Consider the following 16,716-nt stretch of genomic DNA (forward strand, 5'->3'; position numbering starts at 1 on the left):
TTTCTTGATTTTTCACCACACAAATGAAAAGTGAAAGAAACAAAAATATTTTGCTTTTCAAAATCAAAAATGACCATTATTCAATTCTTTGTTTTCCCCCTTTCCTTCCCTTTATCCCTTGTCCCCATGCCTTTTTCCCCTCTTCCACTTTGTGACTGAAAAAGCCAGAGGTGGGAGGAGACAAACAGGAAAACAACTGGAAAAAAAACCCCAAAAATCAACTTCAGTTTAAAAAAAACTAAACATTTTCTATTTGGGTTGGGGTTGTTTTATTTTTTGTAAAAAAAAAAAACAAAAACAAAAAACCTGAAAAATTTGAAAATGTCCCATGAAAATAAAAAAGGCCATTTTTCATTGAACAAAAGTTGCAAATGAAATGGTTTGACCAGCTCTGCTTATAATGAATAATTTATCATTAATTTTTTCCCCAGCTAGTACATTTGGAGTGGGGAGGGAGGGCTGTGACAATACATCTGAAAACCATCTTGTACCTGAAGCAGCATGTGCTCCCACCGGTCATGGTCCAGGGAATTCTCTGTGTTTCCTATAAAACAGGAGGCAAAACAATAATGTCACCTAGGTTAGCAAGAAGAGTCGTCCCACGTATCTCCTTTGCATGGGGTGACCAGACAGCAAATGTGAAACGTCGGGAGAGGGGGTGGGTGGGCTACTAGGAGTCTATATAAGAAAAAGACCCCAAAATCGGGACTATCCCTATAAAATCAGGACATCTGGTCATCCTACCTTTGCAATCTGTCCTTCTAAAACCCCTGGTCTGCCAAACTGTAACATACCTGGGCTTTCAAGGCTAAATGGGACCTACGCCAACGTTCTTTGTTGGACCAACAGAAAGTATCATGTTATGTACCCTGCTGGCATTTTTATTCAGAGTCAGTCAACCCACCAGGAGTGAGATGCTGAGCACTCCCAAATCCTGTTGACTTTAATGGGAGCTGAGGGTGCTTAGCACCTCACAAAACTGTTCAGCACATCAGAGGACTGGGTTTACTGTGAATACAAACTTTTCCTGCATAATAAGAGATTCTGGACTTGATCCTAACTTGATGTAAATCGGTGTAGCTTCACTGAAGTCAATGGAATTATACTGATTTATATCAGCTGAGAATCTGGCCCTGATTCTGAATGTCCAGCTCTAACCTACCCTTCTTTAATGTCGGCACAATGTAGTACTGGGGACTCTGTACAGCAACAACAACTAGGGAAGATACAGCTCATTTCTTAAATCTTTTTTTGAATATCAAACCCACTTGAACATTGTGGGGTCCGATGTTCATCAGAAACGTATTGGGTTTGTGCTCCACGTAGGGTCTGTCGTACTCCACAGAGACTACACTGGCGCAGCTACGTCACTGGAGCTCTGCTGGCATATTCCCCATAGTGTAGACACAGCCTACACTGACTGAAGGGTTTTTTCCATGGAGTTCAATAGATTCATACCACTGTAAAATTGGTGAAAGACATTTTTGGGCCCACAATACCTAGATTCTACAAAGGGCAGCCACTTGGCCAACCTAGCTTTTATGGCTCAGGTTTCCTTACAGAAAGAAAAACTCTGGGTTTTTTAATTGAATCACCCTTGAAAGTAAACATGGGGTTTAATTTTCAGAAAAATTCAGTTTCCAAAATCAGACTATATATGTAACCCCAAAATATTTCACTAACCTCCAGCTTCATGGGTATTCATCTTCCCAACTAATAACCTAGCAAAGGTGTGGGGGGAACTGCTGTATAATTTCCATTCAGCTGAAACCTTCCTGGCCTGATTCTGCCCTGATTGAATTGGCTTCAGTGGTTCAACTCTGGATTTACCCCAGTGGTTCCCAGTTATCCAGGTGAAGGAAAAGTGAGGGCCCAGAACCCCAACTTCAATTCCCCACTGTTCTCATGTACTGCAACAGGAATGGCACAACACATGTCAATAGGAAGCTGCATTTTGTGGCTTCCCTTCTATTCTCCATGGACCGCACTCCTCCTAACTAGCACTTTACCTTCAATGTACTGCAGCAGAGGTGGGATCTTTACTACCCACATCTCACCAAGTGCTGCATGGATATTTTGGTGCAGGGCCTTAAGTAATTGCAAGGCAGCACATCCGTGTCCTTCTCTTGCATAAGGGGATGAGCCTACTACCTGTCAATGAGAGAGAAAGAACAGGCTAAGTTTTGTCAGCACAACACCTGTTTGTTCCTGAAGGAGGGAAAAGTTCAGACTCTCTCATTGTGGAGACCATACAATAGAGTTTTTGCTTCTACTGCAGTGTCTTCCTGAAGAAGCAAGAATTCTAGCTAGTATTAGGATGCAGAACAGTGTGTCTCAGGAGAGGGTGGAGAGAGAGAGATACAATCATACAGATTCCTCAGCCTGTCTATAAGCATCTAGCTATAAAACCAATTTTTATAGTTAACTGTCCCACTTCACATTTCGCAGAAAACCTATTCTCATGGTCTACTCACCAGGAGTCGCGCCAGCAGCTCCTGGGATGTAGGGAGTTTCACTAGGGAAAGAAACAGAATAGCATTAATTATGCCAGGCTTTGCAGAGAGTCCTGCTGATGTTATTCACCTATCCATTTCCAACCTGCCCACCAATGTTGAATACAGCTGATAATAATTTGCATTTCCATAGTGCTTTCAGTCTGAGCATCTCAAAATGCTTTACAAACAGGAATGAATTCCACCTCACAGTACCTCTATGAGGTTGGCATTAATTACTCCTTCATTTCACAAGTGGGGAAGCTGAGAGAGAAAGATCAAGTGATTTCCCCAAGGTCACATCAGAATTTTGGTGGCAAGCTGGGAACAGAACTCACATTTCCTAGCTCCCTCCCATGGCCATGTTGTAATGACAAGACCATCCTTCATTCATTTTAGCCTCCTGATTGCAGACGAGAGAACTGGAGCAGACTGAATCTGTTCATTTCATAGGGCCTGGAGAGAATAAATGAAAGAGTTTCTGTTATAAACCTGGTCCACCGTAGTCGAGGTAAGCAGTTTCTTCTCCTTCCTGCTGCTTTTTCTCAGCCAGTTCCCTAAGGCATCTGCAGAGAGGCTTCAAAGTACCCGTGTACTGAGCTGGCACCACATACTCCAGAAGCCTTGGCCATAACACCTGCAGAGAAGAGCGAGACTGTTCAGTACATAGCTATTTCCATTCCCCCACCTCCAGTATCCTGCTGTCTGAATCCCGCCCTGTCATGTAGCTTCTCCTTTTATTCCTCACTGACCCTTCCCTAATCTATCACCTCATCCCCATCAGCTCACTCTACCTGTCCAGTGCCCCCTTACTCTGTCTTTTAAATACACTGCCTTGTTTGGTGAGCAATTTGGCTCTCACCCAGAGATGAATCCTCTTTCCCTGCATTAGAGCATTATGGAGCTATTTAGATAGCACCATAAACTCACCCAGAACTTTACAGACCTATATAAGGCACAGTTCCAGCCCCAGTATCTGGTCAAATCCAGGATCACCAAATCTAAATTTCAGAAGGGGGGTTCAGACAGTGGAAAGAATTAAGAGAATATCTCTGCAACATGATTCCTTCCAGTTAAGTTGCTTTATATCTTTTCTCTACTGTGAACCACATGCTCCATGATGAAGGGGTCACATCATCCTTGACATAAATTTGACATGCTGTTCCTCCATTATGCTGACTGTGCAAAAAGCTTCCTTGTGGAGAGGTACAAGGAACGTACCGAAGAACGTCCCTATTTCAAGAAGCAGTAGCAACAGGTCACTTACTTGGGTCATTCCACTGACTGAGGTGTCCAGACATTGCAGGATGTCAATGCACAGGGTTTGGATAGTCCTTTCTTCCTCAATACCCTACTTTGAGATAGCTATATAGAACTTATGAGCTAGTAGCAAGACACTGGCTATAGAATCAGTGTCCTTCTCTTACAAAGCCATCTTGAACATTGACCTATGCCTGCTTTTATATTGCACCGGAAGTGCACAAACTTCTGAAGAGAAGAACATAATAGAAACTCCTAACTGGTGGGTCAGATCCCAGGCTTAGGAAAACCCTAAAGTGAAGGGAATGATTCACTGAACACAAAAGAGTTTCCCCAACAGTGTTAAATTTTTTAAAATTTGAAAAACTGATTAATCTTTTTATCTCTGAGGAAAAATACTCAGTCTCTGCCCAATGGAAATAAATACGCAGAACCAGGGGGATCCACTCTGTTTGTTCTGATGCCCCAACCAGCTTGGTCATTCTGTGTGTACTGAGTGTGAGTCTATCACTGGGCCTAATTCTGCTCTTACTTACACCGGATTAAATATTGATTGACTCTACTGATTTCAGTTTAAAGGAGAGCAAACCTGGCCCGATGAGAAAAAGCAGCCTTCTTCAAGATGAGGTGTGTGGGGGTGTAAAGAAAAGGCCCTTGGGAGTATTGCCACATGCTCCACCTTTGTAGAAAAGGGGCTAGGCAGAGCTAAGATCTTCAACAACTTACTGTAAAGTTGAACTGTTTATGTTAATACATATCATGGATCCAGTCATGGAGCACAAAGTGTCTGGAGCCCCTGGCTGTATACATGGATAGAAATATGGATAGAAGATATTTTCAAACTAGTACATGTAGAGTAGAGTATGTAGTGAGGGAAATATGCAGCAAGCTTTTCCAGGCTCCTGACAGTCTGGGATGCAGCCTACATAACCTCGGTGTTTTGCTGATAGTTTATGTATGCTTCAACAGCCACAGAATTGGGCATCATTATGTTCTCTGGAGAGTCTATTGAAAACAAAAAGATGTGCTTCCTTGTACAAGAACATTTCACTGAAAAATGGTGTTTTCAGAATTTTCAATGTCTCATCAGAGGTTTGAGTAACCTAGATAACTCTGTTAGATGTAAAGACCCAGTGTGAGATTCTGATCTCCAGTATCAGGGGGTAGCCGTGTTAGTCTGTATCTACAAAAACAACAAGTAGTCTGGTGGCACCTTAAAGACTAACAGATTTATTTGGGCATAAGCTTTCGTGAGTAAAAACCTCACTTCTTCGGATGCATAGAGTGAAAGTTACAGATGCAGGCATTATATACTGACACATGGAGAGCAGGGAGTTACTTCGCAAGTGGAGAACCAGTGTTGACAGGGCCAATTCAATCAGGGTGGATGTAGTCCACTCCCAATAACAGATGAGGAGGTGTCAATTCCAGGAGAGGAAAAGTTGCTTCTGTAATGAGCCAGCCACTCCCAGTCCCTATTCAAGCCCAGATTAATGGTGTTGAATTTGCAAATGAATTTTAGTTCTGCTGTTTCTCTTTGAAGTCTGTTTCTGAAGTTTTTTTGTTCAATGATAGTGACTTTTAAATCTGTAATAGAATGACCAGGGAGATTGAAATGTTCACTTACTGGCTTATGTATGTATAAAATGCCTGCATCTGTAACTTTCACTCTATGCATCCGAAGAAGTGAGGTTTTTACTCTCGAAAGCTTATGCCCAAATAAATCTGTTAGTCTTTAAGGTGCCACCAGACTCCTTGTTATTCTGATCTCTGTTACACTAGTATAAATCCAGAGTAACGCCACTAAAGTCAGTGGAGTTACCTTGACTTTACACCAATATAACTGATCAGATTCTGGCTCTAATCATTCAGTCCAGCTGTCCCTGAGTCAAAACTCCCACAGAAGGCAAGGGGAGCAATCAGCATGCAAGAATGGTAAGACCGAGTCCTAAGTGTTAAGAACTCTCCTTACCAGTTTGCTGGTGGACACACTGAACTCGTGGAAAACATATGCTACCATATCCCATGCTACACAATTCTCCACACTTCCTGAACTGAGCACCCTCCTGATGAAATGAAGAACTGCCTTTCTCACCTGCAAGGGTAGAGATTACACACAAGAGTTGTTATTATCCCTTCTGCCTGAAATAGGAGATAGGGTAGTCCTTATGCTTTTGAGTTTATCTCCTTGGATTATAAACATGACTACATTTAACACAGGCAGGAGAATGACATGACGTCTGTAGTCTGCAGTCTCTCCTCTGGATCTGAATGAAAGCTCCACCCAGATATCCATTCATCCCGTATCATTGAAAAAAACTGAAATATTTCACTGCTCCACACACAATCTTACCTTAGCATTCTGATCACTGAGAGTGGATTTCACTGCCTTCACAATCAGAAACTTTTTAACTCTTGTCTCGGGCACTCAAAGATAAGGAGAGGTGTACAGTACTTCTTTGTTCCACTCACTCACTTTCCACATTGGAATTAATCCTGGATTTCAAAGGGCCCTATTTAAGAATAGTACCAAGCTTCTCTCATCTACAGAATCAGTGGGAAAAACATAGGACCAGACTCTGGTCTCAGTTACACCAGTTTAAATCTAAAGTAATTCCATTTCTATAAATAATGCCATCATACTACCATGATGGAAATATTATAAAAGAGTAAGATAGACTGTCACTGAAGTTAATTTGTGTTTACACCAGTAGAACAGAACTCAGAATCTAGTCTATAGTGTATAATACTGACAGTTATCGAGTCAGGAATCCTATTTTATTTGTATCTGATTATTGTTAACATGCATTAGCCCCAAGTTAACTTTTGTATTTGAAGCTGAAAAATATCTTGGACTACATTTAGCACTTAGTTGAATCTGTTGATTTTTGTGTGGCCATACGGGGGTAACTTATGGCAGCATTTGGTCCCTTAGTGAATATCTAAACCACTGGTGACTATGTGTTATAGCGCCTCAGTGCCCCATTGGCACTTAGCAGAACTATACAATAGAGCAGCTCTGCGTGATTTTCCGTGCTGAGCGACTTAGCTTGACAACTGATCTGTGGGAAGAAGGGAAATGGTCAAAGAAAAACTAATCAGAAGCAATTGAAAAGAAAATGTTCAATTAATTTCTAAGCTTCCACTTCCTACTTGTCCAAATAGAGGTCTAAACCCCAGGTAGATGGTACTGAATGCACAGCAAGAATCAAACACAATGACCAATACATTAGATAAGAGAAGCTAAAGGGTTTTGAGCAGCAGAGCTGATCTAATCAAGACACAGCCACAGTTTTTACTATACAACTCTGCCCCCCCCCGATAATCGGCTTATGGTGAAATTGCTTTACAAACTGAGCTGGATATTAGCTAAGAAAATGAGACCGCTACCTGCTTACTCTTGAGCCTGCAGAAATCAGTAAGGCATGAGGAGGTGCCCAGGCTCTGCACTATCATTCGATAGATTTTTATTGTTAATATGCTTCAGATCCGCTGTGCCTAAGCTCAAGGGATCCACATAAAACCACCCCTCACCTGGTTGTGCAGAGCACTGCAGATGGCTTGAAACTTCCCTTTAGGTAGAGGGATCTTATATTCAAAAGAGACATCCAAGAGCTGGCTCAGACTCTGCAACAGAGGGTGAAAGTCAGATGGTGGCACACACAGGAGCAATATGTATGATTGAAGCCGATTCAGAGGATTCCTAGATTCCAAGGCTGGAACGGATTATTGCCATCATCTAGTCTGACCTCCGGTATAACACAAGCGACCTAAACATAGACCTTGCCCAGAATAATTCCCAGAGCAGAGCTTTTAGAAAAACATCCCAATCATGATTTAAAAACTGTCAGTGAGGGAGAATCCGGTTTAGCCCTTGGTAAATGGCTCTAATGGTTAATTATCTCACCATTAAAAATGTACGCCATATTTCCAGTCTGAATGTGTGTCGCTTCACTTTCTAGCCATTGGATCAAGTTACACCTTTCTCTGCTAGACTGAAGAGCCCATTATAAAACATGAGTCCCTCATGTATGATATTATAGACTGTCATTAAGTCACCCTGTTACAGGACAGGTCCACCCCGTCAGGGTGATACCAGGTTGTGGAGGAATTGAAGTAGATCTGGGGTGGCCCAACTGGCCTAGTCTCCCTAGCCACCGCAGCAGTCCTGGCTCCTAGGGCAGCGTAGCCTAATGGTCGGAATCAGTGCAGCAGCCCTTCGGTGAGGGTCCACGGCCCAACAGCGCGAGTCACTAGGGCTGCCCTTCTGGGTATGGCAGTGCAGCCTAGTGGCCAGAGTCAATGGACCCGCCCTTGGCAGCAGGGCGATGCGGCCTAGTGGCCAGAGTCAACGGAACAACCTTTTGTGGCAGGGAAGTGTTGCCTAGTGGCCAGTCCTTCTCCATTGGCTCCTACCTATTCCACAGGTCCCAGCCCAGGGCCCTGTTTTGCCGCAGGGGTATCTGTCTCCAACTCAGCAGGGCTCCTTCCCAAACATGCCGAGTCAAAGCCCGGTACCTCTACTGGATCAATGCTTAGTCCACCTAGGCTACTTCCCACCCGTTCTTCAGCAGCTGGTAGTCTCAGGGATTCTGTGGTCTCTCCTCCATCTCTGGCACTGAGTGGCTGGGGGTCGGTTACAGCCACAGTCGGGCTGGCCTCTGAATCCTGGAGCTCTGGCAATCTTTCTGCAGGAGCCTGCAATGCACCTCTGCTCCCTTCAGCAGTCATCTCAGCCTGAGCTGAGCGGCTCTTTCATATCCTGGTTCCAGCTGAAGCATGCCCAGCAGAGATGAGGGGGCATGGCCTCCTCTGCCCACAATGTATGATTAACCCCTGCTGAACCAATGCGGGGTAGGTAAACCCCATCACACACCCTTTTACTTTTCATGTTAAACTAAATAGATTTAGATCCTTGATTCTACCACTGTAAGGCATGTTTTCTAATCCTTTAATCACTGTGGCTCTTCTGTCAATATCCTCTCCAATTTATCAACACCCTTTTTGAATTGTGGGCACTAGAACTGGACACAGAATTCCCACAGTAGTCACACAAGTGCCAGATTTAGAGGTAAAATAACCACTGTACTCCTACTTGAGATTCCCTTTTTATGCATCCCAGCTTTAGCTTTTTTTGGCCACAGCATGAGTTCATGTTCAGCTGATTATTCACCATGACCCGCAAAATCTTTTTCAGAGTCACTGCTTCCCAGGACAGCATCCCCCAGCATGTATGTATGGCCTGAATTCTTTGTGCCTAGATGGAGACATTTACATTCAGCCGTATTTAAATGGACCTGTTTGCGCCCAGTTTACCAAGTGATCTAGATCACTCTGAATCAGTGAGCTGTCCTCTCCATTATTTACCACTCCCCAATTTTTATCTCATCTGCCAACTTTACCAGTGATGATTTTATGTCCTCTGCCAGGTTATTGATAAAAAAGGTGAAAATCGAATTCCTTCCTGCATCTAAACACTTTTCTCCTTTGCTGCTTGAAGCTTCCAGAATGTCTCTGATGCCATCTACATATTTTACTATGTTTAAGCAGTTGTGTACTGCCCTGATACTATCAAACAAGTCCATGATGCATTGGTTCCCTCCAAATTATGAGTATTTCAACTCCCAAAGTGACCACATACTCTGTACCAGAAAGCTTCAACCAACAGCGATGGTGAGTAAATATCACTACCAAAAAGTTATAGCTGTCTCATGACTTAATTTACAACTGTGTAGCCCCACTGAAGACAGAATATGGCCCCTTACTTCTTGCTCATGTGGTACTGAAGGTAGATGAAATAGACAAGGGGCGTGAGACAATATCTTTAATTAGATTATCTCACCCACCTTGTTGCTCTAATATCTTGGGACCAACATGGCTACAACAGCACTGCAAAGAATGGTAGATGAAATAGACAGGCAATGCTTTTATATCGATCTAGTTATATAATCCAAAGCAATCACCCTCAAGTCTCCTTATTATTAATTTTCAACTATTGACAGTTGGCTTGATACTGACCAGAGACAACAGAGTTTTGTCTGATATAACTTAACTCTGCATTCCACTTTTTGTTTTTAAATGCAACCATAACTCTGAATCTCTGGAATTTCACACATTCATGAATTGATTTTTTTTATTTTTAAACCATAATTTTCTAATAAAGTTTTCCCCTTAAATATTTGATGCATACTCATAACTTAGTAGCAGGTTAAAAAAAAACACTATCAACTTGAAATCACAATTCTGTCTGAAAATTTTGTACCCAATATAGTTACACCTATTTCTCTCTATTTTCTCTAGGCTCATTTACTTTGTGTATTTGACAGCATTTTGAGTACAGTCAGTTTAACTTTTTCCAGTGCAGTGTCAATTATTTTCATCCTTGCTGAAATAGACAAACATCAACAGGGAAGCAGAAAAACCTGCACAACATTCTTGAACAGAATTTAGGTTTTTAAAAAGTCAGAACATAATATTTAAGGGGCACGCTATTAGCAACTGGCCATGTTTTAAAATTACTTAATATAAACAAAACTCTTTGAAATCACAGTATCCCTTTAATGAAGTTACTCGTCTTGGAATAGAACTTGTAATTTCATCACTATACCATATTAACGGCCTGATCCAAAGCCCACTGAAGTCACCTGAATCTTTCCAATGTATTTTGGATCAGGCTCAAACAGCTTTTTTTCTACACAGTCAGTTAAGCTCATAAATACATTTCTCAAAAAAGAAAATGCTACTTTACAGTGCATGGAAAATACAGATAATAAAACCAGAATTATCTTCTTATAACATTTAACCAGTATTTGCCAATCAGCTTGCTTACCAGGTTCTTGTATTGCTTTACAAAGACAAATCATGCTGTTCCTTTCGTAAAACAGAACCGTCTGATGACAGGGTCATAATGCATTAAAAAAAGACAATAGCCAGGATACAACATATGTTCCTTCAGAAGAGCATTTTTTTATCCCAGGGAGAGCTGCAGGGAAAAGGATCCTGCCAGATGATAGATGCTGGACTGGGAGGCCGAACATAAGGAGACAGGAAGCATAGAGGTCACTTGTTTCACCACACACTCCTCCTTTGCCTTTCCGTCTTCCCCCCAACACCTCCTTTTCCCAGAAGTTTTGTAACAGACTGACCACTTTTGTACTTGTTCTACTGCCCTGTACTAAATAGAATACTGCTCTTCAGACCTGCTTGTATGTATGCAATTTCCACCTCCTGGCTAAAGCACCAATTCAGCAAGGCAATTAAACATGTGCTTACCTCCCATTCAGTGCTGAAGAGGGATGGAATTTAGCAAGTGTTTAAAGTTAATGGTTGCATAAGACATGCTGGTGTTTTGCTCAGTAAGGGCCTTAAAAGGTGGAGGTACTCATTTGACTTACAAGGTAGACCTGTGTGTTTGGAGGCAAAGGTCACAAGTTACTTTCCTGAGGCTCATTTTGCTGGGTTGGCTCCTGATGTACATGGTGTTTCCATGTATATGGTCATGGCCATTGATTATTATCCAACCTCAAAATCTGGGTACTAAAGAGATGGATTGAATCACCTTACAACGAATCCTGTCCCTTACAAATCCTGCTCTCTTCTGAAATCTCTCAAGTGTAGTCAGAGAGACAGATGTTTATCTTCAACTTAACGCCTTGAACCACTGGTTGAGGCAAGGGTGGGGAATAACTATTTAATGGAACATGAAATTGCTTTGGAAGATATCCATGTAGCAATAGCTTTATTGATACCTGCAAACATGCCCTATTTGACTTGTTGAATCCAAATCTGTTGGAAATTAAGTGCTATAGTGTGACACCGCAGAAGCTGAGAGAGAGAGAGCGAGCTTTGGGTAGACTGCTGGATAGAAAGAGGCTTGGAATTGTGAGCCAAGAAACTATTCGTGCTGTCGTTGGGGAAATAGAACTTTGTGTACATTCTTTGTAAATAAACAGGATTGCATTAAAAAAAAACCAACACCTGACTCCATCATCCATTTCTCCCCCTAATGGAAACAACTCACAAGACCCAAAATATTCACTAAAAAGCGACAGAGAGTCCTCTGGCACCTTTAAGACTAACAGATGTATTGGAGCATAAGTTTTCGTGGGTGAATGCCCATATTCACTAATTGCTCAGGTCAAAAGGGATAACAATATTATGAATTCTTTTGTTTTCATGTTCTTAGATACAGAATAGACCTGCTACAGTAAAGAACCATAAACAGCTGAAAATACTGTTTTGTTGGCTCAGAGCTAGCTATCAGTAGATCTAGAAAATAAGAGTGTTGTTAAAAAATACTTAGAATTCAATTATTTGTAAAAATTGTTTTAATTTTTCTCTGATTAGGATTTAAAAATAAGTAATTAGATATTCTGTAAAGTGATCAGGAAATTTGTATGATTAAAATCAGCATGTACTCTGTATACATGGCTTCACCATATAGGCAACCTCGCATCTACACTTGTAAGAGGACCAGATTTCCTGAAGCAGTTTCAAACCACTTCAAGCTAGGACAGTTTTAAGCTACTTTATGTTTCAAATGTGAATGGTGTCCAGCTGTGTCAATTAACTTTTTAAATCATGACCATGATCTAAGATCCAGATTGTAAGAACTTGCTTACATCATTCAGATACTATGATGAATAGGGCTGTTTTCCTGAATTGTGGTCCATATTTGGAACCGTCTTTATAGTTTAGACTCAACCACCCTTCTTAAACGGTTTTAACATATCTGGGCCTCCAAGAATGTTAACGTGAACCAGTTAACCTTTGTTAAACATATTTAAACTTAAATGATTTGACATCAGATTTAAAACCATTTGAGGAAACATGATTCCCTATAAATATAGAAGGGAGTTAGTATTAAACTGCAAAGATCAGATTCTCAGGTGGGATAAATTGGCAAAATTTCCTTGACTTTAATGAAATGATATGACTTATATTAGCTGAGGGTTTGGCACTGATAACAAATATAAAATTATCATAAAGCAAACCAAAGTCAAGGAAATGTAATACAGCTACACCATGAACAATACTATTGACTTGTACCACCATCTGCTGGAAGACACAGAAAATAAAAACAATTGGAAGTTGTTCTATACTCCCTCGGGACCAGATTTACTCTTCTTGACACAGATTTGGGCCCTACTCAGGGGGCGACATACTCATGTAACCGAGGAGCAGAATTTGGCCCTAATATGGGTTCAGTCTCTCAGTTTTTTGGTCTTTTTATCATATTATTGATATGGCATATGGCATCCATCCCAGAGCAGCTGTCCCATTTCATACAAGATACATCAATATCTATAATGTTATTTCACGATGTTTTTATCTTTGTTGTACTGTTCCTTTTGAGAAATAAGAAAATAGAGTAAAAGTAAAATGTACTTTTTATCCCAAATCTATGTGCCATTCCTGATCTTGATTTAACAGGACAGAGCGTCTTTCCTCTGGATTAAGAATCCAGCTGAGACAGCTACCCCAGTCCCACACAGTCTACAAGGGAATCCAAGGTCAGAGCAATGGTGTTCAGTGACGTGTAGCTGCTCTCTTTGAACATCCTGATAGATGAAATAAAGGACTGGGGGTCATCATTAAAAGTATCTTAAATGGGAGCTCAATCCCCAGAGCTCTGATTGCCGAATCAGGAAAAAACAAGAAAGTATGTCCTCTCAGGGACTGGCATATTCAAGTTTACAAGAGAGATGATAAAGACTGGCCATGATGTAGAAAAATCAGAATTCAAGTTTGCCAGTAAGAACAGAGCCTGTTTAAGAGTTAACTAAAGAATGGAAGGGAACCGTTTACCTAGGAAGTTACAAGAGCCTTTATTAAAACGGAGAACTACTTTTGTCCTTCTGTCTGCTAGCTTCTGGCAAAGGTTGACTCAGGAATAGAGGGGGAATCTCTTCGGGTCCAGCAACTCTGCTGGCTTAGGAAAGTGTGCACTGCATCACTGACTCCTCTCTATATTAGACAATCTCTGTGCCTCTGTTTCAACAGTTTAAAACCCTTAAAAATATTTTTCTTTACAGCTCAATATAGAAATTGCCAGAACCTAGTCCTGTACTTTTTTATTTAAAAACAAACCAATAATGAAATGCGGATGTTTGCCCTAAAATGATATGAATCAATGTCTGTATTTTTATATATTTAGATGCCAAACAAATATATAAAAATCTACATTAAAATAACGATTAGTAAATTTGCGAAATTGAGCAATGGCAAGTTAGGAAATACCAGGATTCTGGTAGTCTGGGTACTGTGCACGTGCATTTTGACACAGTCTTTAATTGCACAATTGTACTATTTTTTTACTCAGACCCCCGTCATTCAGTGGTAATTGAAGTTTTGTTTGTAGTTTGCCTTTGGACACTGTAGACCTGTGTTCATACTTCTGCAACATGAACATATCAAGCCATGTTCCAGGTCTCAGCCCTTCTCTTCAAGGTGCTCAATGGCCAGGGCCCAGTATATCTGGGGCTCTTTCCAAGTTACCCCAAGGCAAAGAGTTCAGTGCATCTCTGGGGGCTCCTGGCACCCTGCTGGGGGAGCCTGGGGGCAGTGGCAGGCCCAACAGGAGGTTGGTGAGAGACTCACTCAAGGAGGGTGTGAGGACCAGTAAAAGATGTGACTTCACCCACCTTGTCTCTCTAAATTCCTGAGGCTGACACAGCTGCAACTACATTGCATAATCACATGTTTAACTTTAGGCATGTGCTTACATCCCATTGACTTTAATGGGATTCAAGCAAAAGCTTGTTAAGCATATGCTTTGCTGAATGGGGGTGGCTTGCTGCATCAGGGCCTCTAGTGGTGGAGCTTTCTCAGGGGACAGTCTGTGACAGTGGAACAAACTCCCAAAGGAACTAAGGTCCATCACAAACCTTCCCACAATTCCTAGTGCAAGGTGCATTTCTTCAACCTGGCTTCTCTAATATAAATACAGAGCAATATATACACATAACCTCATGCCCAAACAAACCAAAAATCAAAGCCTGACCAAAACAAAACTGCACACACAATTCTCCCCATGAGAAGAGGATGAGAGATAATGAACTGGACATGACAAATGTTATTTGCAACCGTGTTGTAGTTATGTCATTCCCAGGATATTAGCGAGACAAGGTGGGTGAGGTATAGGGTGACCAGATAGTAAGTACGAAAAATTGTGATGGGGGTGGGTTGGGGTTGACAAGCACCTAAACCCCAAATATCTGAACTGTCCCTATGAAATTAGGACATCTGGTCACCTTAGCTGAGGTACTTTCAAGGACCTGAAGAAGAACTCTGTGCAGTTCTTTCACCAACAGAAGTTAGTCCAATAAAAGATATTACCATGACAGGTTTTAGTCATATTATTAATGTACTAGGGGAAGCTGCTCAGATTCTGCATTGATCATAACAGGATAAAAACCTATATAGAATAAAGTGAAGGAGAAAGAGAGAGCTTCTTGCTGAGATTATCCTTTTCCTTCTCCCCAATGATCCTATTTGCTAACAAATATATACATTCTTAGTGCTGTTGTGCCTTTGTGCAGAAGTGTGAATTGTCTCAGTAGAGTCTGATGTATTTTATCCTTTAGGCCAAGATACCTAAAAAAGGGGAACATAAATAACCTTATGCAAATCCGCACCACTAGGTGGAAGCAGATATTTTGAGTTGTCATTTATTGCGAAACTACTTCAAAAGGCAAAGTAATATTCTTGGAATTCTGGTTTAAGCCATAAGGCTCACAGCTAACAAAGTAATCCATTGAGTTCTGGATCTTGAATTATTTTTCAATACAAGAACCTGATTAAAATCCCTATAATAAATTATGTTACCTTCTTTTTTTAAATGGAGAGGTCCTATCTCCTAGAACTGGAAGGGACCGTGAAAGGTCCAGACCCCTGTCTTAATGAGCAGAACCAAGTACTGATTTTGTCCCAGATCACTAATGGCTCCCTCAAGGATTGAGCTCACAACCCTGGGTTTAGTAGGCCAATGCTCAAACCACTGAGCTATCCCTTTACCCTCCTATTTGTCTATCCTATGACGGAAAAATATAATTGTCTTTTAATAAGGGCTTTTACTTGAAGCAGAGCGTTAGAAGCAGAAAGGGCGGCAGTCAGGCTCCCTTTGGCGGCATGCCTGCAGGAGGTCCGCCGGTCCCACAGCTTCGGCAGCAATTCGGCGGCGGGTACGCTGAATCCGCAGGACCGGCGGACCTCACACAGGCATGCCGCCGAATCCGCGGGACCGCAGACCGCCCGCAGGCACGCCGCAGAAAGCTGCCTGCCTGCCATGCTTGGGGCGGCAAAAAAGCTAAAGCAGGATCCCACTACTCATTGCTTCAGTTCAACTTCCACTGCTGCAGAACACTATTTGTGTGTGTGTGTGCACAAAGCTTGTGTTGTGAAAGCCTTGCCTCCTGTAAATACACTCAAAGTCAACCTATGATCCAGCTCTTGTAAAATACAGCCAATTACTACCACAGTAACCAGGGGTGTAAAGCTGTGTCTTCCTTTTGAGAGTCTACTATTGCCCAAGTCAAGCTGAGACAGTGTTTGGGTGATGATGTGCTAATTTATGAGCTCCTTGATGCCTGCACAGTGTTTGTCATGGTTTGTCATAATGTTGTTCTGTTATTGATCTTAATTTGTTCTGTGGCATTAGTTCACGGTGTTATTTGTCACATGCATGAACACGCTTCGTATCACTGGTTCATCCGTAATGGACTTATATTTGGATGCCTTGCCCTGATGTTAACAGCTGCAATGGACAAGCATTGTTACAATTACCTGTGCTCCTACACGATGCTGCATTTTTGAAAGGCCCGACTTTAGGGAGCCAGGTGTAGACAGTGAGGGGTGCATAACACCAGCACAGAGACAGGCAAACTCTCTGTGCTGACCATGCCCTTAGCTTCTTGCAGCGTGGCCTCCTGTTTATGTACTACAAATGGACTAGGCCTCAACTGTG

Source organism: Trachemys scripta, chromosome 16 (genome assembly GCF_013100865.1).
Source record: "Trachemys scripta elegans isolate TJP31775 chromosome 16, CAS_Tse_1.0, whole genome shotgun sequence".
Taxonomy (NCBI): domain Eukaryota; kingdom Metazoa; phylum Chordata; order Testudines; family Emydidae; genus Trachemys; species Trachemys scripta.